Source organism: Arvicola amphibius, chromosome 3 (genome assembly GCF_903992535.2).
Source record: "Arvicola amphibius chromosome 3, mArvAmp1.2, whole genome shotgun sequence".
Taxonomy (NCBI): Eukaryota; Metazoa; Chordata; class Mammalia; order Rodentia; family Cricetidae; genus Arvicola; species Arvicola amphibius.
In genome coordinates, this window is record NC_052049.1 from 148241166 (window position 1) to 148265420 (window position 24255).

At 41.9% G+C, this 24255-nt stretch overlaps 1 protein-coding gene across 2 annotated transcripts in view; it reads right to left on the minus strand.

Annotated features, from left to right (window-relative positions):
* Positions 1-11669, minus strand: part of Filip1 (filamin A interacting protein 1) — a 173798-nt gene extending 162129 nt beyond the window's left edge. For both annotated transcript variants that reach the window (XM_038324384.1, XM_038324383.1), the window contains exon 1: positions 11329-11669. The gene's annotated coding sequence lies outside the window, so the exon portion shown is untranslated. The remainder of the gene's footprint in view (positions 1-11328) is intronic.
* Positions 11670-24255: the final 12586 nt, after the last annotated feature.

A 24255-nucleotide genomic window follows, 5' to 3' on the forward strand; every position in this document is an offset into this window, starting at 1 on the left:
ATCACCGGGAACACATGTGTGCCCTGGGACTTTCTTCCCTGGAAGCTGGGAACACTGATGTCCATTACGGCATTGTTAAAATCTGGAGGAAGTGATGCAACAGGGAAAAAAAAATAAGCTGTAGCAGAGAAGGCAAGATCAAGCAAGTCCGCTCCGCGTTTCCTCTGGGAGCGACCCAGGGAGCGTGCACACGGGTGGGGGGACTCGGTGGTATCCATCAGCTGGAACTGTCAGCGGGGACATTCATTAAATGGCAGCTGTTGCTTCACCACTTGTAGGGGAGTGGAGCAATCCGAACTCCAAAATAGATTTCTGAGGATGAGAGCCATTCCAGCTAATGACTACAGGAGAAGCCTGGTTGTGGGGATTTTTCATGAGCTTGTGTGAAAAGATGAGGAGCAAACAGTTGCTATTAAGCCTGGGTTGAGGCTTGAGCTATGGTATGAAGTTATGCCAAATAGCGTTCTAGCTGGCTACCAGAAATGCATCTGTACCCTAGACAGCCACCCTCACTCACCTTGTAACATCAGCTGCTCAGAGAGTGTTGGTTGATGTTTAGTTTAATGTCATCACTAGAGTGAGAAGCAGGAGAAAGGCCCGGAGCCAGTGGCTATTTTATTAACTTCCTGGTTTGGGGTGGGTAAGGAGGCAGAGTCTTTCAATCAGAAAAACTGATCGGGAATACTTTCTCAAGTTCATGATATTTAATGAGTTCAGTTTAACAAGCACTTGTTCAATACTCGTAGATGATTCTAAAACCATTCTCAAATCATAATTGAGCCTATTTTTAGCATTTATTTGTTTATTATAAAATAATCACAATAATCTCTTGCTTCCTATTTGGTTTCTCTTGTTTAGAAAAAATTTACGCTATAAGGTGTGTCGTAGATTTTTATCTTAAGAAAAGTTCAGTTAGCCAGGTAATGTTTATAAATTTTCTTATAGGTATTCAAAAGTCTGCTCCATGGAACTTGAAACTTACAGAATCCATTACAAATTAGTTCCACGCGTACTACCTAGAAATGCTGATTTTACAAGCTCTTCAGACTGGATTGACCCACTGACCTGTCGGTCTCACGTGGTGGAGCAGCTTGCTCCCAACGCACCTGCCACTATAGAAGGGAACTGATTAATCCCTTCCTGTTGTTATGAATAGTGTCTGAGAAGCTGGAGAGTGGTATGGAAGCGCAGGCGAAGGGCTCTTAGGCAGAATGGAAGGGACAAACCAGACTCACGAGGCACAGAAATGCCAAGGATCTGCACAGGAGTCAAATGTGTTGTTAGAACGACTGGCAAAGTAACGAGAACACACTCCCATGAGAAAAACATAAAGAATTGCACAGACTTCCAAAGAAGGAAAGGCTGGATCTAAGAAGCAAAGTCACTGGGAGGAGTCTTGAAGGTAATGGGGATGCTCAAACTAGATTACTCAGTGGGAAAAGAGAAGTCAAGACACAGACTTCATCCCTAGTCAAGCAAAATCCCAGGCGTGAGAGCTAACCGCACCGAAGCCAGCTGCCACCAGACTCTGACGCTGAAACAGGGAGCAGCTGTGGTTACACCTTATACTCTCAGAGCAAGCTCCAAAATAGCAGAGGGATTAAGAGTGGACGAGCACAGGCTGGGGAGTGCCTGGACTCCTTTCAGACCTGCCACCTGCTAGCTCTGGGGAGCAAGGCAGATGCAATCCCAGAGGCCTCCTTATGGGTGGAATCAGTGTGTGTGAGTACCTATCTTATCCATCTACTTTACAGAAGGCATCAATAATCGCTAGCTGCTAGAATGTTTCTTAGACCTGTGTGACAGAGAGGAATACACTAGGACTTGAAGGCTTTGAGTTCTGGTCCTTGCTCTGAATCTAGCCTACCTCTGTACCACTTCTATAAAACTGAGATGCAATCACAGAAATGAACCAGGAAGCTGTTACTAATCTTGAGTCCAGACCCTAAAAGCTAAGTCAAGATATGATCCTGGGGTCAGTTCACAGAAGACAGAAATGCAGCCACTAGGAGGTATGGGAAGTGCCCACTAACAAGCCTTGGGTATGCTCTGTTCCCAGCCCAATTCAACCTTGAGAGGACTTGGAAGCTTCTGCCAAGTGACTTCCTCCTCATAAATAACTGGTTCTACCACAGGAACACAAATTACAGTCACGTGAAAGCCTCCACACAGATGAATTTGAGTTAGAACCTGTGGGGCCATAGTCTAGGCACTTACATTCTTGGAGTACTCCCAAGAGACCTAGATTCATAGGGTCCTGTTACCACTGGGATGCAAAATGGTCTACGTGAACACTTGGTCTCCAGGTGCTAGTGCTAGTCCTGTCTTGGGTGCCTGGAACCTTTGGGGCTGTGGCTTCACTGGCAGGAGAGGGTTGCTGGGGCTGGACCCTGACGGTGGTATCTACTTTTGGTTTCCAGACTGAGTGCTCATCTGCTTGCTCTACCATGTTATAAGCTCCCACCGCCACTGACCAAGCCACTGTGGCCGCCATGCCTTCACGGCCATGATGAAACTGTGAACCAAAGAAAACCTCTCCTCTTAAGGTGATTCTGTATTTCTTCACAGGGACAGAGCATAGTTATACCCACCCAGCTGGAGGCTGTGATGGGTCCCACCTGAAGTGAGTCTACAGGTACCCATGCTCTTCTGTATCTTGGGAGAGATGGCCCCAGTCTACAAAACCACTGGCAGTGTGAAACTCAAAACCCCATTCCTATTTGCTATCCGACCAGACACAGAAAATTAGCAACTCTTACAGAAATCTCAGTCACTCTTAAGTAAGTATGACAAATTGTTCATATCTTCCACTTAAGAGACATTCACCAAAGACCAGTACGGAAATTATCACTCAGTTTTGTTGCCAAAAGAAAGTTAGGGTAATTGACTGACAGGGAAAAGCTTCTGGAAGTCACCCAGTCAAGCCCTTTATCTCCAAAGGATAGAAGACTAAGTATTCTCCAACTTTGACAATATTAGGTCTTTTAACTTAAAGGCAGGGAGGACTAAGGGGGAATTCTAAATTTGTTATAAAGGAATCTACAAATGAAGCAGAAAGCCTTGATGAAAGTAATCACTATCTCTACCATTTTGCCCCCATTGCTCTGTATGAAACAGGTCTACGCCACAAAGGAAGCCGCAGCTTTGCTTCAGGAAGACGTACAGCCTGTAAGGCACAGTGCAAGTCCTGTGCATCAGCCAAGAGAGTACTGGGAGGAGGCACCCAGCTACGCTAACATAGTTGCCAAGACACTGCTTTCAACTTCAGAATTTCTCAGAAGGCAGAAATTAACTCTACTATGCATCTTCATTCTATGTGAGACATTCTCTTTGGGGGAATTATTTGATTCCCTGGGAAAATAAACTATTTACAGACTCTTGCATAAGAAAAAGCAAAGCATTATATACTCCATCAAAATGTTGTTAGGGACACAGAGAGAAGACTCAGTGGTTAGGAGTACTTGTTGCACTTACAAAGGACCTGAATTCAGTTCCCAGCACTCAAATAGAGCTGCTTACAACGGCCTGGAACTCCAGCTCCGGGGAGTTACAGCACCTGGAGCTCCCATAGGCACCTGAAGTCATATGAACATACCAGCATACAAGTGTATACATATATGCATAAATCAAAATAATAAAAATAAATATCCTTTATATTATAACTGCTCCCCTTTTCAAACAGTTCTCCTTTTATTTCAGACAATCCAGGAGGTAAATGCCAACCGGTGAACAGAATCTAAAATGTTCCCACTTCAGAACATTCAGATATTTAGCATCATGTAACGCTTGTGTTAAACAGATAAAAGAATGAAAAGGGTATCCAGCAAAATGTCTTGGCAGTGCTGCACAGTAGACAAATCCCAGCTATACAGTGCATGTGCATGCGAGTGCGTGTGTGTGTGTGTGTGTGTGTGTGTGTACACACGTATGTACGCATGTACATATATAGGTATGGTAGTCATACCTTTAATCCCAGCACTCAGGAAACTGAGGCAAGAGAGCCACTACTTCAAGGCCAGCCTGGGCTACATAGCGAGACCCTGTCTCACAAAAAGAAAAATGTTGAAAACTGTCAGGTAATTGTTTGTAAACTACAGCAGCCTCTCTGCTCTGTTCTACTCTGTTTTGTCTCTGGTTTTGATGGGACAGCCTGCCGCCAGTTGACACCCTTCACCCAGAACGTCTTTTAAAAAAACCAGTCACTAGACTTGCTACTGCACTCTGTGCCCCAGCTCTTCTACATCCTGCTTCTACATCCAGACTTCACTGGCCACTGAGGCTTTTTGGGAACCCTGGGAAAAGGCCCTTCAGTCTGCTTATTCTTTGACTATGGTGAACCTTCTGCATCCACAGGTGCAGCGGAGCCCTTTAGTGTTGAATTCTATACTCTCCCGTAAACACGACTCAGCTGCTGGGGGCAGGGATTACTCCTTGAGCCACTTCCTGCATTTCAAAAACACGGTTGAAAATAAGGCATAAAAATGGTCAAATCCCCTGACGTTGGATTTTATATCTGCCAGTGGACAAATTAATTAACATGTAGAAATTTCATTTTCCTAATCTATGAGATGGGGCTAAAAGTGGTAGATCATTTTTCTAGTATGTTGAGGCCCTGAGTTCAAACCCCAATTGAAGGTGGCATCATAGAGTTGCTATGAGAAGAAAATAAAGTTATTTACAGGATATGCTTGGCATAACGCCTAGCTCAAAGCACTCGAGTGTAGACTGGCTGTATTAACATCATTTGCGAATATTACACACAAGTGTATGTAAATGGAAATACATACAGCTATTGATATCTTTATATTATGTATCAAGACTTGGGGCGTAAGTGTCCCAGTTCCTGGTAAATTGCTGTTATGCTGGGTAATGATTTGTTGAATGGGCAGAGTTTTGAAGGTGAGAATGTCTTAACAAGGTTGGCGAACCCCCTAAGGAGTAAACACCACAAACACAGCCAGCAGAACAAGCAACAGGCTGCGAATCAAGCATTCGGTTTGGTGGTGCCCAAACCAGCAGACGATGCCTAAAGAGACAGAATGCGCACACCAAGCTTACATGATCCAAATACCAGGCTGCTCTTCATGCGTGGGTCCCTTACCTAACAGCTAATGGAGCCCAGAGAGCCCTGAATACCTCCGGTGTCACTTTTCGAGACTTATAGAATAATGAGGGAAAGTGTGAGGCTGGCAGAACCTGCTGGCTGTGCTGGGGAGCAGGCCATCTTTGTTTTCATTTTTGTGTGTGTTGTCGTCACAGTAACTGCAGGCTCCAGACGCAGGCCCTGGGTGTCATTTCCTCATGTGCTTCTACTGCCACACCGAAATAGCATTATGAACTCAGCAATGCCTCTTCCTTTCCTGTTGTTCTGTAGCGCTCCAGCCCAAGCAGAAAGCTCTAAAGTGAGTTAGTTGAGACATAAGTATATTAAAGAAAAAGAAAGTTAATTTATCCCTATTACTGTATTGCCTGTGACTCATGGGCGTCTGTGGGGGGGAGTTATTTTTGAGAAAGTCTTGCAGATACACAAGATAAGTTAGCCATAACCTGATTGTGTTGGTGACGTCAGCAATCTACTGCTTTCAATCAAATCATCGTCTGGTGTCAGATCTTTAAAAAAATTACTTTTTTAAAGAACGCATTTAACCACTCCTCCTATCTTCATTTCATGGCTTTCCTATAGATTTTCTTTACGAAAGTAAGAGGTAGATGATTTATTTGTCGTACCTGGGAGGGACACGCTGACAGTGACGGCAAAAGACCAACTATCCCTAAGCGTAGACATTTAAAGTCCTCAGCCACAAAGCAGGAAGCATGATTTTCACCATGTTGAGACAAAGCAAAGGTAGGAGCATTTAAGCAAAAAATTCAATCCAGAAAAATCCTTCACCTTAAGGGCTCCATTAAAGGCAAATTACTTGAGATAAATTCTGTCCTAGCTTTAAAGTATCCTTTGGTTTGTCTTTCACCGGCCCCAGAAACATATAAATCATCCAGTATTGCACACTGACACCATTTCCCAAAAAGGAAAAGTGACACAAACCTACCCCATGCCTTGGTGTCGCTGTGGCTTAAACAAGGCCCTCAGGGATGGGGAGCATGGGGTGCTAGAGTAGTCTCATTACTTCATTTCTCGGTCCAGAGTTTCTCACGTTGTCAATCAGAGGTTTAACAGTAAAATGACTCAATTCATGTTTGACTTTCCTCCTGAGTTCTGCCACAAGGATGCCTGGCCTCTGAAATCAAACTGCCCTAGCTACTACCAGAGACAGTTGTACTCTGCCAACAGCCTTTCTCTTTCTTACTAGGGAAAGAGTAAAACTGACCATTTAAGGAAAAATATAATATACTTCAGTATGCTTGCCTGAAGTTCCTATATTTTGGTCTTAAAGCCTCTGCAGTGAATCTGCAAAGCCAAAAAAGGGCTTCTCTCTCTCTCTCTCTCTCTCTCTCTCTCTCTCTCTCTCTCTCTCTCTCTCCTCTCTCTCTCTCTCTCTCTCCCCCTCTCTCCTATCTATCATCCATCTATCTATCTATCTATCTATCTATCTATCTATCTATCTATCTATCTATCTCCATCCTTCCTTCTCTTCTTTTCCACAACCAGGTTTTCACTGGAGAATGAGAGTTCTCAAACTCAGCATACAGACTCCTCTTGTCAGCTACAAAAATGGAATTGAATCGACAGGTCTAAACTGTAGTCACCCACACAAAGTTTACTGCTACGATAACTACTTAGAACCCCCCCATCAGAATGCTTCCTATATTTTATTAATTAGGTGTATACAGATTATGCATAAGCATCTTTGTAATGTGAAACCGTTATTGTTTGTCTTGTGGCTGATTTTCTTGTCATTTTTAAGACTGACTAGGATTAAGAGCAATGAATAGCAGGAATTCATTTCTATTCGGTAAGAATGATGTTAGCCTGAGATGACCTTTTTTGGTCTTTTTCACTTTATCGGTTACTAAGTTAGTGAAACAAAACAAATCATCTGAGGGAAGAAGTAGAGACTAATGAATTCAATATCATCCCTTCCATGGAAGTCTGCCTGGCTCTGCATTACCCGGTGTAACTGGCTGGGGAAGAGTCAGCCAAGCCCTAAGTATAAAGACATCTTATCTCCAAGTGCAAATATAGAAACGAGAACAGCCTATCCTGTGGGTGATTTCTTAACCTTTTTAGTAATGCTTCTAGAAGACACAGGACTGCTGAGTGATAACAGGGGTGGGGGTGGGGGTTGCAGCCCAAATTCCATCTGCAATTATTGGCTGCTGTTCAGGCTGTCTGCTTAGGGCGCCCAGCAGCAGTACGATGTCCCAACCCAGATTCCAATGTAAAGAATGAGCCTTCTCTTACTTACAATGGTGAACAGCAGTCTACGAACCATCTGAGGACTTTGTGTGCAAGTAGGATTAGAACAGACAATCGCACGTAAAACGTGACCGTAGAGGAGACACTAAATGGACTGAACATATCAGGCACATGCCTATGCCAGTCGCTGCTTAATCTTCAAACAACACAAAATACTGTAACACTCAGGTAAGGAAGCTGAAGCACAGGGAATCTGTCCAAGGCCACAGCGAGTTGAAACCTGAGTCCGGGTCACCAGCCTTGTCTATTACTTGATATTCTCGACCCTTCTTCCATGACTATATCCTCACTGCTAGAACTTCAATCAGATTCAAGGGAACAAATATTATTTCATTGGCTTATCTTTTATTTTGTTGACAAGTATTAAAATGCCATATGAATTAATTTATAATGTAGATTTTATATCTTTTTAAAGTTGTTACCAATGATTTTTCTCTTAGGCATTTTTGTTAAGGTTTATAGTAACATAAGCTTGCTCACCAGACCCCATAGCTTTCTATTTAAAATAATAAAGTTAGGGAAGTAACTAAAGTGTAGATTAAACTCTGTAGTACCCTAAGTCTGAGGCACCTATTATACCTTTTATTATTTTTTTTAAAAAAAAAAATAATCTTCAGAAAACTGGTGAGAAGGCGCTGTGGTTAAAAGTGCCCCCTGCTCTTGAAGAGTTCATTTCCTAACACCCAATAATCATGGTGTACGGCTCAGGGCTCCACGGAATCAAATGCCATCTCTGGCCTTCTCAGTCATCGTCACACATATGGCATATGGTCACACACACACAGATACAAACACATACACATAAACAAAAATAAATAAACCTGGGGAAGATAACCTATTTCTCTTGCATTGGATCTGAGTTCAACTCTGAGCTCCAGAGTCAGGCAGCTCATGGTGGCCTGCAATTCTAACTCCAGTGGAGCTCTCTATCTGACCTCAGCAAGCACCTGCGCACACACACACACACACGCACACACACACACACACACACACACACACACGCACGCGCACGCGCACATACATTAAAAACAATAAAAATAAAAATATTTTAAAGAGAAATGTTCATCTAAAATGAAAACCACAATATACAATACTTAGAATGTATAGACCCCAACATTTCATAATTAAAAACTATAAACCATGAAGAGACCATTGCTTAATGACTATATTAATTATCTCACAAATCCCAGTAGGAAACCACTTTAGAATATAAAGAGAACGCTTTTGTTTTGGTGAACACAGAGAAAATAGCCTCAAAAGCCTTTTATGGTCTTGCTGTCTCTCAGGCTGCAGATCTCATGGGTGACTGAAAGTAGCACCAACAAACATCTGTGTTTTCTGTACCTAGGGAGAAGATCTCCAAAATGACCATGATACTTTAAATGTTTTATTGTTCATGGCAAGATTTTAATTCATGACTCATAAATAGAAAGAGTCATGATTTAAATAAACTGACCAAATGCACCCATATAAGAAGTTTGTCCCTAAAAGATGATTTAAAAAACTATGAGTTACAGAATTTAGAGCTTTAGAAGTCTGGGTTCTCATACAGGAAGGAGGTGGATACAAGTCCTTTTTGTATCATTTGTGAGGCATGCAATCACATCTCTACAGTCAGACATGTAAACACAGTGAAAATTAGTAAAACTATCAAGGTTTTTCACTGAGAAAAATTCTAGGTAAAACACTATCAGCCATACTTCTAGTTGGTTTCTTGACTTTATACATCCTCACATACGCATCATTAGAAATCTGGAACCTAAGAAGTTACTAGATTGTCCACAGTATACATGGGGCCAAGAAGCTCCACAACTATCCAGAAGATTTTACAGAACAATCCCAGCTTTAATGAGGTCACGCCTACCATGAAGAGCCCTAACATAAACGGCATTTGCGTGTCCAAACTGAGGAGCCACTTCCGGAATCTCTGTGAAGATGGGAGGGGATGGTTTGTATGGTAATGAGGCTGAAAGTGGGTAGCATATGCAGACAAGAGCTGAAGAGAACAAGAATGGAGTCCTACCGCTCCTATAGTGAAAGGTAAGGGGGCCACTCCACATCAGCACACAAACATGCACTTGAATGAATGAGGGGATGGGTCCGTGTACTCATGGAGTGCGGTATTTTGTTCAGGCAGTGGAGGCAACCACGTGGTTTAACTTAGCACCTCTTAATTCTCATGGGGAAACTTGGAACCATGAAAGCAATTCATGATACTCAAAATTCCACTTCAGCAGACATGGCTTTCACTCAGGGTCAAGTCCTGTGCTGTTATCTAAAAGCTGTCTTGCTGACTCCAGAGAAAATCAAATGCCTCAAACCAGTGGTAGATTCCGGCCTTCCTGAGGTATGTGGAAGCCAGCAATGTGACCCTTCCTGGGATTAAACAAGAAAAATGCAGAGCATCTAGTCCTGACTTCTCATAAGTCTTCCAAGACAAAGATATTTCATCTACAGCAAAGTACCATGCATGGGTTTCCTCTCTGACCCGGAAGCCATGCACACACACTCACTATTATTTGTATATGTTGATTATACTGGATTAGCTTCTTTTACTTTGCACACTAATCACATCATCAGAACCATGTAGCATGGTGTAGATTGAACAGCATTATTTCTTTTTCCTAAACACAAACTGTATGATCATCAATCGACTATTCTTAGAATTGGAACATTTACCAAAAAGGCCTACATATTCTCATTTGTCAAAGAAAAAAATTTCCAAACTGGATAATGGAAATTCCTTTTTCACGTGACACAAATGGGTTTTCTGTTTTGTTTTGCCTTGTTTTGAAGGCGGAGTCTCACTCTGTAGTCCAGGCTGGGCTAAAACCTACTGTGTAGCTGAGGTTTGCTTTGAATTCACAGCAATTTTCCTGCCTCAGTCTCCCCCAGTGCTGGATTACAAGCGTGAGTCTCCATGACTAGTGTTCAAATCATTTCTTTGAAAAAATGTTCTTTAGTGTGGTCTTTGATATTGTCCTTAGGTTTATTCATCCAAACTCTCTGGATTATTTGAAGAAATAATTCATCTTCTTATGCAAATTCAACCCCAACTCCAGACTACCAGGAATCAGTACTGATTAGATCAACCATTTGTAGCCACAAGCTGAGAGACTGAGTGTGATGTGCCCACTGTAGACAGTTCTGATTAAGGCGCATGTCACCTCACGATAATACACCTCAAAGGACACAGAGCTTCCTTCACAGTGCTGGAAATGCACTCTTTCACCCAGGCAGTTTATGAAAGGATTTTTTTTCCCCTAAAGAACTTCGGTCTAAGTTTCTTAAAGCAGAATCCACTGTGTCCGCACAAAAGCAATCACTCCATTTAATTAATTAACGCAACATCCTCCTGGATATTCAACTGCTGCAAAGCAGTGAATCAGCAGCGGGCATATCTTGTGCGAGTCAGATACATTTGGGCAACTGCAGGCAAATGAGGTCAGACCCAGCACAAGGTGTCCCTGCAATCAGAGAATCCGGCAAACCCCAGCGGCGCAAGGAAGCGGGTCAACAGCACAGCAACAGGGACACCAGACAGGATTTTTCTCAGTCACCACACAAGCTGCTTGGTTATTTTCAATAAATAAAAGCTATTTCGCCCGCGAGGAAATGTCCCCTCTGTGGTTTAGCCACCCTGGCTGTGAAAGGAGTCCATCATATTCCTATTACCTGCAAGAACACGACTCACTCAGCAGGGCTAGCTTGACGACTATTAAGACATCACAGAATGTTGTGTTTAAAAGGAACGCAGTATAACTGTGAGAAAGAGAAGTTTCTGATTTCTTTTTAATAATTCACACAGATTCTAAAATCCCTACACGTGTTCTCCCATCACAGAACAAGAGAAGTCCAAGCAAGAGACAAAGTAGAATTGGAGCGAATCGTTTTCTTGTGGAAACAGATTTAACAGAGTAAATATATTCTTGGGGTGAAGTGGGGAGTCTTACCTGCTCGCGGCTCCTTTAACCAAAGAAGTATCCTTTCTCGGAGGGCTTATCCCTTGACGAACCCAGTGGTTTGTCCCACAGCCCAAGAGTGGGTCCCGGAAAACTAGCCAGCCAAAAGAAGACTTGGGAAAACGCTTTTCCCACTCTGCTGGGACTAGCCAGTAGCTGAAGTCATACAGGAAACGGCACAGAGTAGCTGCAGCTTCTCCTTCAACAGTCGGGATCAGCAGGAATTGGAAGCCGCCTATCTCCCACCCCGACTTTTGTTTCAAAGTTTTTTCAACTGTTGCTAGGTGTTGTTGGGCTCTGAGATTAAGTTTCTCCTCTGCGGCTCCCGCACACTGTCAGCGCGGTGACTTTGTTGGGGCGCTGAGCTGCGCGTGCTATATTTAACCAGTGTTCTCAGCGAGGCCAGCCTGTCAACAGCTGAGGAGTTTGCAGCCGGCCCTGCTCAGTTCCTAGGCAGCTGGGTTATCAGCCCCGCATCCCGCTCACCCCGGAAAGATCCCAGGAAGCCGGCAGACCCTTTTAAGGACCTCTGCTCATTTCACAGAGGTAATTACTGTTTGCAGACAGCGAAGTGGGACTTAGGCTTCTTCATCTGAACAGAAAGAGAGCAGCAGTTGTCTTAGGCAGAGCAATTTCCCAAGGCAATATTCTACTCAATTAGACTCTTAGATAAGTGTTGTGATTTTTTTTAAATGCATCTAATAGTGCGCTACAACGGTTGAGAAGATTCACAGAGACCATTTCCAAGCAGCTTTCATCATTGGAGAGTTACATTTATAGCTCGATCACATCCTCACTCTTAAAAGACCTGCCCTGCTGCGTATATGAGTGCTTTTCAAATAAGGCTACTGTAAAGGAATGTCGACAGCACTAGGATTCTGAAAGAAGTCAAGTCAGGAAGGAAACTCTTACTTTTCCGACTCAAGTCATTCATTCAAAGCAGCACATGGCAGGCAAACACCCCAGCAACACCAGGACTTGAGACATCGTTCCTGGCTGTCAAGCTTGAGTCATCATTAACCCTCCATTCTCCAAAGCCAGCGAGGAAACAGCTCCAGCTTAAACATCGTTCTGTATCACAGAAAAGTATAAGTCTGCCAAGCTTCAGACTCATAAAAATGTGCGCTTAGTCAACTCTGATTTACTAAGCACATACAGGAAATTAATGACAGCTAGGGGCTGCTGAGAGCCTTCTGAAAATACTGCCCTGACAAAAATCTCAGCAATATCCCTTTAAATGTTGACTCTAGTACCAAAATCAATTCATCATTTTAATAATAACCTTCCGTTTGAACTAGGTTCAGGGGAATGTGTCTATGATACTAATCTCGGGGAGCTAAAGTTGGAGGATGTGGAGTTTGAGACAGCCTGGGCTATAGAGCGACATCCTATCTCAACGGAATAAATAAAACAAAATGGAACTAAGCCGGGTGATGGTGGCACGTGCCTGTAATTCCAGCGCTTGCGAGGCAGAGGCAGGTGGATTCTGTGAGTTTGTGGACAGCCTGAACTACAAAACAATTTCCAGGACAGGCAGAAATGTTACACAGAGAAACCCTGTCTCAAAAACCAAAACCAAACCAAACAAAACAAAAAAGAAAAAAAGAAGATAAACAGGAGGAGGCAGGAAGATCAGAAGTTCAAGGTCGTCTTTGGCTACACGGCAGGTTCAAGGTAACCTGGGAGTGTTTCACTTAGCGTAAAAAAATAAAGATGCCTTCTTTTTGACGTGAGACCGGAGAGACACACAAAGACGGAGGCGCTATATTTTAATAGTCGCACTGTACAGTACATGCCTTCTTTGCTAAGTTACCCTGCTGTCCATCTGGGAAAGCATGCCACTTTAATATAGCAGACCATGAATATGGTGTGGGGGTGTCCTCATTCTTAACCTCGTCTCCAAGGTTAACTGTCACCCCCATCTCAAGCCACCAGAAAACAGTCCAGTTATCCCATACTAGCAGCACGCAGATAACACATCATTTCCCCTTTTGTTTACTACGAAATGCACACAAAAGTTCGTTTGTTTAGGCTCAGTTTTTTTCTAGGTCTGAACTAACCGTAATTAAGGGGGAGGGAGAATGGAAGAGGGAGAGAGAGTACATAGGTGAGATGGTTTGGCAGGAAAAGTATAGAGCCTGATAACATAAAGATGGAAGGAATACACAAAGTTGCCCTCTGACCTCTATTCATGTGCCTTGGCACACGTGCATATATTAACAATAAATAAACGTTTCAACGGAAAAACTGCTATTAAACTTTTATGTGAGGTTAGCTGTGTCTTACAGAATAGTAATGGATACTTCATTCACAGTCCCTACCACGGATTGTCTGCCTATTCACAGTCCCTGAAAGTGGTTCTGATACAGAGGGAAAGTGTGATGCTCTGGTTCAGAACCATCAGGAGAATATCGGTTGCATTGTTGCTGTTGTTGTTTATTATCACAAAGGCAGAGATAACTCCAAAAATGCATACAACCTGGCATCATCATCATCATTACAAAGGCTGAGATAAGTTTGAAAAGTACACACACTCCTAGCATCCATACCACACACAACAGCTCCAAGTTGAAAACCACCAAAGAGAATTCTGGGAATGTATCATTTCACCTCTACGGAGTTTCTTTACGGATGGTTCCAATCCACAACACAGCAAAGAAGAGAGGGAACCACTGTTCCGTTAGCAGCCTAGATCATTCCAGCTAAAGAAAAATGGGGTTATTTCTGCCGCAAATATCCAGAAAGAGTTTTCGGGTTTTGTTTTGTGTTATGGAAAGTGAATCCCCTGCTATTATTTACGTTAGCCTTTGGATTAGCTGGCCACTATTGCCATTATGTTCAAACAATGTGGTAATTAGCAAGATCACACAGGATGAGGCTTATAATCAGGTACTGTTGCTACCTTAGAAGCATGGTTTTTGTTTGTTTGCTTGTTTTCTCCTGCAATAGACAGACTATTCTGGACATGTAAACCAGGCTGGCCTCCAACTCACAGAGCTCTGCCTGCCTCTGCCTCATGGGCTTCCGAGAACTAAGAGGGGAGGCGCGAGTCACCACACCAAACTAACTGAACTGTTGTTCTTAGTTATACTAGACATGTGAACATAACTGATTAGTATTCTACAGTCCCTGCTCATGGTCTATCTCTGTCTGTATGCATGTATGTCTGTGTCTGTCTCTATCTGTCTCTGTATCTCTCTCTCTGTGTCTTTCTCTGTGTCTCTGTCTGTCTCTATCTCTATCTGGCTCTGGCTCTTCCTGTGTGTGTGTGCGTGTGCACACATGCACGCACGTGCAAGACATTTTGAAGGCTTCTCCCTCAGGAACAATTATTCAGCCTAAATAAAGTATTTCCTACATAATCCACAGAGGAAGCTTGCCACTAAAGACTACTAGAAATTCGTGATTTGTCAATGAGGAACTGAGATTCAGCACATATTGTTCATATATGACCATTCGGCTGCATCCTTTCCCACAGTCTTCAGGGTGATCTCTCTGGGAACCTCTGGAAAAGTAAGCTCAATTTCCCAACTTCAGCAATGAGTCATGAGGAAGTTTTTTTCATAGATTGCTATCATTTGGAAAAAGGGCAAGAGAATGAAAAATCTGTCAACAGACTCTCTCTAAATTCGTTTCTGAGACCAAATCTCTCCTCTTGTTTATTTTAAAAACCATAGTGATTTAGAGACCTTCAAAAGCAAAAAGTTATTACATTCTTCAATATATTAGTGAACAAGTGGCATGATGTTTACACTGGCAATGACCAGGACTGGAGAGGTATCATGAACATACAGATATGCCCTGTTGATATTCAGTGCTCAACTCTGAAATTTAAGTATAAGTTTATGAGTAGCATAGAATAATTTTTGTTGCTGAATATTCAAACACCATTCACTAATAGTCAATAAATAAGAATGACTGGATGAGCAAGTTAACATATTAGGATTTTTTTTAAAGAAAAAGGAATCTTTAGAGCATAAAATAAGTGCTTCTAGACTCTGCACACTCAACTCATTAGAGACAGACAAACGTGGAGAAAAAAAGTCAAGTGTTATAGCACATGACTGTCACCCCAGCACTTGGAAGACTAAGGCAAGGAATTCAAGACCAACTTTAGCCACATACTGAGTTTGAAGCCAGTCATGGCTACCTGATATTTGTCTCAAAATGACAACAAAATAATAATAATAATAATAATAATAATAATAATAATAATAATAATAATAAATGATAAGAAGAAACTCAAAATTGTGAATTGAACATTTTGAATTTTTTTTAAAATTTGCTGCAAAAACAGTAGATTTCAGGATACAAGCAAAAACATCGTAGTCATGGCATGGTCTATGTAACATGAGGGGCTGCCTTGTTGGGGTTTCTGTCCCGCCCGATACCCCACAGCCAGCAAGCCCCAAAGAAAATCACACAGAGATCTCCATAAGTTATAGAACTGATTGGCCCATTAGCTCAGTTTTCTTATTAGCTCTTGTAACTTATATTAACCCATTATTCTTATCTATATTAGCCACATGGTTCAGTACCTTTCAGCCGGGCATGTTACATCTTGCTTCACTGTGGTCAGGGCTGGAATGGGGGAAATGGACTTCCTCCTTCCCAGAATTCTGTTCTCATTGCCCCACCTCTACTTCCTGTATGGTTAGTCTGCCTATACTTCCTGCCTGGCCAATCAGTGTTTATTCAAAACATGATTGACAGAATACAGACAATTCTCCCATACCAGGTCTAGAACCACCTGGAAAAAAAACCTCAGTGAGGGACTCTCCTGACAAAGGTAGCCTGTAGGCATGTCTGTGGACAGCTGTCTTGACTATGTTAATTGGCGTAGGAAGATCCAGCCCACCAAGGAAGATGCCACCCCGGGGCCAGTGGTCCTGGGTCATATAAAAAAGCATTTTAGAGGAACAGAGTTCTGTTCTCAGCATCAGGCATCTCAACACTACCTTTCCCTAACTCCAGCTCCAGGAGATCCAGATCCCTCTTCTGGCCTCCAAGGATGGACACAAGGATGCACGCGCGCGCGCACACACACACACACACACACACACACACACTCACACACACACACACACTCACACACACACACACACACACCATCATCATCATCATCAAAAAGAGGTTTTATTTCTAAAAGCAAAAAAAAGAAGAAAATGATCATCTATTGAAAGCTTCCTGTAAGCTGAGAAGTTCTGAGAACTTGACATATATTGAATTGCTTAATTCTTATAGCAACCATAAAATGTAAGAACGATTACCTACAATTGGTACATAAAGAAACCTGGGTGCATGGACATAAAGTAAGTAAGCAAAGGTCAAAAACTGCTCATTAAATAGTAGTACCAGAACTTAAGTCAGAGAATATGGTTCTGAAAATGTATGGCTTAAACCACTTAGCTACCTCCTCTGTTGGATAATTAAAGTAAATACAGTAAGTACTTACTTGATCTTTGACCACTAAGCCATATTGAATTTTCTATCTTTGAATGCATAAACTTTTGAAAAAAAAGCATGTTTTGTTTTGTTTTGTGGTACTAGAGGCTTGAATCCGGGCCTTACCTATGTGAGGCAAGTGTTCTATCCTGAGCTATGGCCCTAAAGAAATACATTCAAGCAGTCTGTGGTGGTGCATACCTTTAATGCCAGCACTCAGGAGGCAGAGGCAGGTGGATCTCTGTGAGTTCAAGGCCAACCTGGTCTACATGAACTAGTTCCAGGACAGGCTCCAAAGATACAGAGAAACCCTGTCTTGAAAGAAAGAAAGAAAGAAAGAAAGAAAGAAAGAAAGAAAGAAAGAAAGAAAGAAAGAAAGAAAGGAAGGAAGGAAGGAAGGAAGGAAGGAAGGAAGGAAGGAAGGAAGGAAGGAAGGAAAGAAAGAAAGAGAAAAGAAAAAGAAAAATACATTCAAAATCCCATAGTTTTGAAGACAGAAAATGAGATAATTTCATGATGAGCATTGATGGAGGAGAGTTATTTGTATATGTTTCTTTCATTGGTTAATTAATAAAGAAAACTGCCTTGGCCCTTTAAGAGACAGAAAATTAGGTAGGTGGAGTAGACAGAACAGAATTGTGGGAACAAGGAAGTAGAGTGGGGGAGACGCTTCAGGCAGTCGCGATAGTGAGTCTCCATGCTGCTCCTCTCCGAGATGGACGCAGGTTAAGATCTCTCCTGGTAAGCCACACCTCGTGGTGCTACCCAGATTACTAAATATGGGTTAAAGGAAGATGTGAGAATTAACCAATAAGAGGCTGAAACTATGGGCCAGGCAGTGTTTTAAAAGAATACAGTTTCCGTGTAATTATTTCGGGTGTAAAGCTAGCCGCTGCCGGGTGGCGGGACACGGCCCCGCTGCTTCACACTACAGATGCTTCTCACTACAGAGCATAGTAAAATAAAGTCCCATTGTAACTGCAATTCTGTTGAATACCAAAGAAGAGAAAATTGGACTGTAAAGAAATAATTGTTGTAGTAAATAAAATAAAAACAAAAGCCTATTTTTAAACACTGCAGGTATGAACTGTTTATCAATTTCTCTAAAAAAAAAGAGCAATTCACAGTGGCTTAGTGATGTATTAATTTACTGCGTAGTGAAATTCTAAGACTGTCTTTTAAAAACACACTTTGGGTCTGTGATTAGATAAGAATTTTTAAATGTTTATGAGTTATTTGTTTGTAACCAAAACTTCACAAAGATACAAACTACAACAAGAAAAACAAAAACAAAAACAAAGCATGGGAGAGGAATTCATATTCGGTTATTTGGAGTCTGATTGATGCTGTTTTTACTGGATATAATCAGGTTTTCCATTTTCTATTAATCTGATTACAGTTCTACTAGGATTTTATGGAACTTAGGGCTGGAGAGATGGCTCAGAGGTTATGAACACTGCCTGTTCTTCCAGAGGACCCAGTTACATGGCAACTAACCACCATCTGTAGCTCCAGTTTCAGGGGATCTGACTCCCTCTTCTGACTTATATAAGCACCAGGAACACATGTGGTGCACACACGTGAATGTAACCAAAACACTCAAACACATAAAAAGTAAAATGATTTTAAAAGGCTCTGCAGACCTTTAGGGCCAGGGAGGTAGCTCAGGTATAAAGGCACTTGATACCAGCCGGACAACCTGAGTTTCATTCCCTGAACCCACATAATGGAGGAGAGAACCAGATATGACCCAGTGTCTTAGTTAGGGTTCTTATTGCTGTGAAGAGACACCATGACCACAGCAACTCTTACAAAGCAAACATTTAATTGAGGTGGTGGCTTACAGTTTCAAAGGTTTAGTCCATTATCATCAAGACGGGGAACATGGCAGCATGCAGGCAGACATGGTGCTAGGTACATCTTGACCAGAAGACAGCAGGAAGTCGACTGTCACACTGAGTGACACTTGAGAAAAGAGACTTCAAAGCCCGCCCCAACCATGACATACTTCCTCCAACAAGACCATACCCACTCTAACAAGGCTATACCTCTTATAGTGCCACTCCCTTTGGGAGCCATTTTCTTTCAAACCACCACACCCAAGTTGGCCTCAAACTCTTTTTTCCTCCTGTCTTATTCTTCCAAATTGATAATAATTTAAAAAGACAAGAATATGAGCAAACAATAAAGCAAGACTGGATATATGGCTCAGCAGCCAAGAGCACTGACTGCTTTTGTAGAGGATCCAAGTTCAGTTGCCAGCACCACATGGTGTCCTTAACTCCGATTTCAGGGATCTGAGGCACTTTTTTGTTCTCTTTGGCATGTGCCATGCATGCACATAGTACACATACATTCAGGCAAATACTCGTATACATAAAATAAAATGTGAATCATTTTAAAAAGAAAACAATGAAGCATGTGAGCACAAAAGAAAGAGGAAAAAAAATGAATGTTACGACATAACCACATTCTGCAGACACAGATACCGGTATCCCACTTTCAATGAGCTCAGAGAATGTTCCCTAGCACATACTTCCTGCTTCTACTCCTTACGGCTCAGTCATGCCCCTTTCTTACTCAATACTAATTCTTAACTGTAATCATGACTTTTAAACATTTGTAGTTGCTATTGCTTCTTGGTGTGGGAGAATAGTCTGTATTCTGTCAATTATATTTTAAATAAATGCTGATTGGCTAGTAGCCAGGCAGGAAGTATAAGCAGAACAACCAGACAGGAAGTAGAGGTGGGTCAATGAGAATAGAAGAATTCTGGGAAGGAGGAAGCCCATTCCTCTGCAGTCCTGACCCTGCCACAGAAGAAGCAAGATGTGACTGCCTTGCTGAATAAGGTGTTGAGCCATGTATCATAGACAAAATAATGGGCTAATATAAGTTATAAGAGCTAATAAGAAGCCTGAGCTAATGGGCCAATCAGTTTACAACTAATGTAGACCTCTGGGTGATTTCTTTGAGACTTAATGGTTGCAGGAACCAGGCAGGACAGAAACCCTGACAACAGCTTCTGATTCTTTGAAGCAAGATCTCACTACGTTTCTCAGGCCAGCTTCTGTCCATCCTCCTGCCTCTGTCTTCTGAGTACCAGCATTGCAGGTGTGCACCATTACACTTTGGTCAATGATTTTTGAAAAAAAAAATTGGAACTTTCTAAGAAACAGGAAAAAAACTCTGAAAACTGGGAATGGGCTATACAACACATAATAATCATGGTTTTCGTCATATTGAGTGAGGTAACCCAGACCCAGAAAGACAAATATCATACTACTCACTCATAAGTTGCTTTTAGACATAAAGCAAAGGAAAAAAGCAGCCTACAATTCACAATCCCAGAGAACCTAGACAATAAAGAGGATCCTAAGAGAGACATACATGGATCTAATCTACATGGGAAGTAGAAAAAGACAAGATCTCCAGAGTAAATTGGGAGCATGGGGACCATGGGAGAGGGTAGGAGGGGAGGAGAGAAAAAGAGAGGGGAATGGAGAAAAATATATAGCTCAATAAAAACAATTTAAAAATCATGTTTTTCCCCCACAAATCATATAGGCTTATATCAAAATGCTATGTAGATAATGGGAGAGGGTAGGAGGGGAGGAGAGAAAAAGAGAGGGGAATGGAGAAAAATATATAGCTCAATAAAAACAATTAAAAAATCATGTTTTTCCCCCACAAATCATATAGGCTTATATCAAAATGCTATGTAGATAATTAGATAAATCCAAACAAAAAAGCAAAGCCAGTTTTAGCCAGAGTAAGGGTAGAGCCATTACAGGTAAAACAGTCTTTCAAATTTCCTGCTTCCTGGAAAAGTCTGCCAGATAATATGGTCCTGTAGGCTGAAGATGGATGCTCCAATGCTACAGAACAACTTTGGGTGACTGTTCAGGCAGCAAGATGTCTCTGTCATATCTAAAATTTTGGAAGTTGCTTACAATGCACTTCCTGCTTACTTAGATAACACTACTTAGATAAATGCTTACTTAGATAACTTCTGGGGTCTTTGATGGAATTGAAGACAGATATTTATAGCTATAGTTTTCCTTAGTTATAGTTTTTTTAGTTATGATCAACAATAAATTAGATATACTTTTGACTCACAAAGATAAAATAAAAAATAGAACATTTTCTTTAATTTTGCCAGATATAAATAGACTGATTATTCTAACTATAATTCTTGCTTGATAGATGTTTTGTTATAATTTTACTATATTAAAGTTAAAAACCTTCCTTTTTATTTAGACAGAAAGGAAAGATGATGTGGAATTCTCCTCTGCATGCTATGAATATGTTTTATTACCAATGGTTAATAAAGAAGCAGCTTTGGCCAATTGAAGGGCAGAATGGAGCTAGGTGGTGAAAAATAAACTGAATATAGGAAGAAAGAAGGAGGAGTCAGAGAGAGGCCAAGTAACTGCTGCTGGAGAAAGACACCAGAACCTTACCAGTAGGCCAAAGTTTTGTAGTGATACACAGATTAATAGAAATTTATTTAGGATGTAAGAGGTAGCTAAAAGTAACCCTGAGCCATCGGGCAAACAGTGTTGTAATTAATATAGTTTTATGTGATTTTTTTCAGGTCTGGGCGGTTGGGAAGCAGAAGCTCTGTCTCCGATTACAGACATTTCCTTCTAAGCCACAGGGCTGTGTTTAGGATCTACATAGAAATTCTGCATGGTCCAAGGAGGAGGTATGTTCTCCTTTGAGGGTTACCTAAGGAAAGAGTGTGGTTATTCTGCTGCGATTGACCTTAAGAGGACAGAGAAATTCTTTTTCCTCTCTTTACCAAGAGCTAGAACATGGCATCCGTATCTGAATACACCATGAAGTTACACAGAGCCTTGGGAAGAGGAGACCGCCAGACCCCACTAGTGGGATGATACTTTTCAATGATTTAACCCCTTTAAACCTATTTTCTCAGGTGCCCAGAAGTACGATGGGGTTTTACCTCCACAGCTCTGCCCTCTCTACCTCCGCCTCTGTGCCTACCCATGCTCCTGTGGATCATGGGACATCAGTGCCCCGAGGTTAGGAAAGCAGTGTGAGAGGCACAGAGGGCAGTATGCGGAGGGCTCAATCCGGCCAGTTTTCATTACCTAACATGTGCTGCTCATTATAAGCTTTGTTTTAACGTAAACATCTTTCTTTGCAAAACATATTTTATTGCTTAGGTTTTTATACATAATTCTAAACTGTTGAAAACACTGTCAAATATGTGAACATAAGAAAGCATGAATGTTTCTTTTAAAAAATTGCTGACTTAATTATCTGTAGCTTTGCTAAAAGAGAAAAAAGATGTTAGAGTTCCAGGACAAAATTGTTTATCCCCCCAAAATACTATTGGAGCCCTTAATGCTTCTGCATGCTTGGAAATTGAGGCATCTGTAATGCAGGTGCCCTGGAGTGCAGACTGACCATGGCATTTGTCAGAAAATGAATCTGCATGTTCCAGAAGCGAGGTTTACACCAACACTGCAAACCTCCAGATGTTTCAAACTATAAATAAGTAAATAAGAATGTGCCAACAGACTGGACTGAGCTCCCAAGTCCAGGCGAAGAGTGGGAGGAATGAGAATATGAGCAAAGAAGTCAAGACCATGATGGGTTCACCCACTGAAACAGCTTACCTGAGCTAATGGGAGCTCACCAACTCCAGCCAGACAGGATAGGAATCAGCATAGGTCCAAATTAATCCGTCTGAATGTGGGTGACAGTTGTATGGCTGGTGCAGACTGTGGGATCACTGGCAGTGGCACCAGGATTTATCCCTACTACTTGTACTGGCTTTTTTGAAGCCTGTTCTCTTTGGATGGATACCTTGCTCAGCCTACATATAGTAGGGAGGGTCTTGGACCTTCTCCAAAGCAATGTGTCTTACCCTCTCTGAGGAGTGGATTGGGGTAGGGTGAGGAGTAGGTGTAGGGAAGGGGAGGAGGGGAGAGAGTGGGAACTGGGATTGGTATGTACAATTAAAAAAGATTTTTTTCTTTTAAATAAATAATTTTTTTTTTTTTAAAAAAATGAGTGAACAGGCTCGGTGGGGGGAGGTGGCAGTGAGTGACAAAGGGAGCACAGCTCATCTCAGTGTCAGTCCAGACCTGCTGACAGGACACGCCCAATACCAATCAGTGTCCCTCGACCAAGTGACCCTCACATAGTCTTTTTGTGGGAGTCAGTTAAACTCTGCCTTAGAAGTTATGTCATAGATAGATGTGAACACTAACTTAATGCAAGGCTCTCAAACGCAGTGCTTCTCAAACTGAGAGAAACGTCACCATCCAGCAGATATTTGGCAATGTCCAGAGGTCTTTTGCAGTTTTACATAGAGGATTAAATTGGCATCCAATGCCAGCACTGCCCTGAGAGAGGAATAACCCTGCCCAAAATATCCGCAGTGCTGAGGCTGATGAACTCTTAGAGGACTGAAGTGGTAATAATAATCAGACAAACGACCAGCAAGAGCTTAGAGTCTGGCAGCAGTGATGAGACAGAGACATAAGAAAAGCAGGCAAAACACAAAGAAGAGGAAGTACAAAGATGAGGTTGCAGCTAGGACTCAGCGGTAGAGGTCTTACCTGGTGTGGATGAAGCCCCAGGTTTGATCCCTAGCACCACCACCAAGGAGGAAGAAAGGAATATAGAGATTTAAAAACTTCTTTTAGCTTTGAGGTCAAGGAATGTTCAATAAAAAATAAACTTAATATCCATCTTAATATTTTTTTAAAGTAAGTTTAAATGCCAATGGAGGGATTGGGGGTTTTGGGTGGTGGTAGTGGTTCCAATGGATGTTTTGTTGTTGTTTTTTTGAGACAGGGGCTCTCTATACAGCTCTGGCTGTCCTGGGACTTACTATATTAGACCAGACGGGCCTCAGCTAACAGAACTGTCTGCCTCTTCCTCCCTAGTGCTGGGATTAAAGGAGTGCACAACCACACTAGCTAGGCCTGACTGGCTGGCCTTTTGAGATGGAAGTTTGAGATGTAGTCCAGGCTGATCTTAGATTTACAGTGATCCTCCTGCTTCTGCCCCAAGTGCTGGAATTTGAAAGCTGTGCCACCATGCCAAGCCAAAGCAGCTAGTGATATTTGAAGTTCTTTTTTAATATAAATAAACTAAATAAGTGCAGAAACATTTGCTCTGTTCCACAATGGTACTGAATTCTGTAGGAAACAAAGGCCCAGCAAATGAGTCCCTGAGTTCGATTCTTATAGTTCTCTCTCTCTCTCTCTCTCTCTCTCTCTCTCTCTCTCTCTCTCTCTCTCTCTCTCTCTCTCTCATACACACACACACACACACACACACACACGATTAGAATCTCAAGCTCTAGATACATTAGGATCTTTGAAGTAAAAGAATAATTAAAATGATAAAGACCGGAAACAAAGAAGGAAGCCTACCTACTTGCTCTGGTTCTACATATGGAAGAGGGCACATTGAAAATTCCTTAGCACAAGC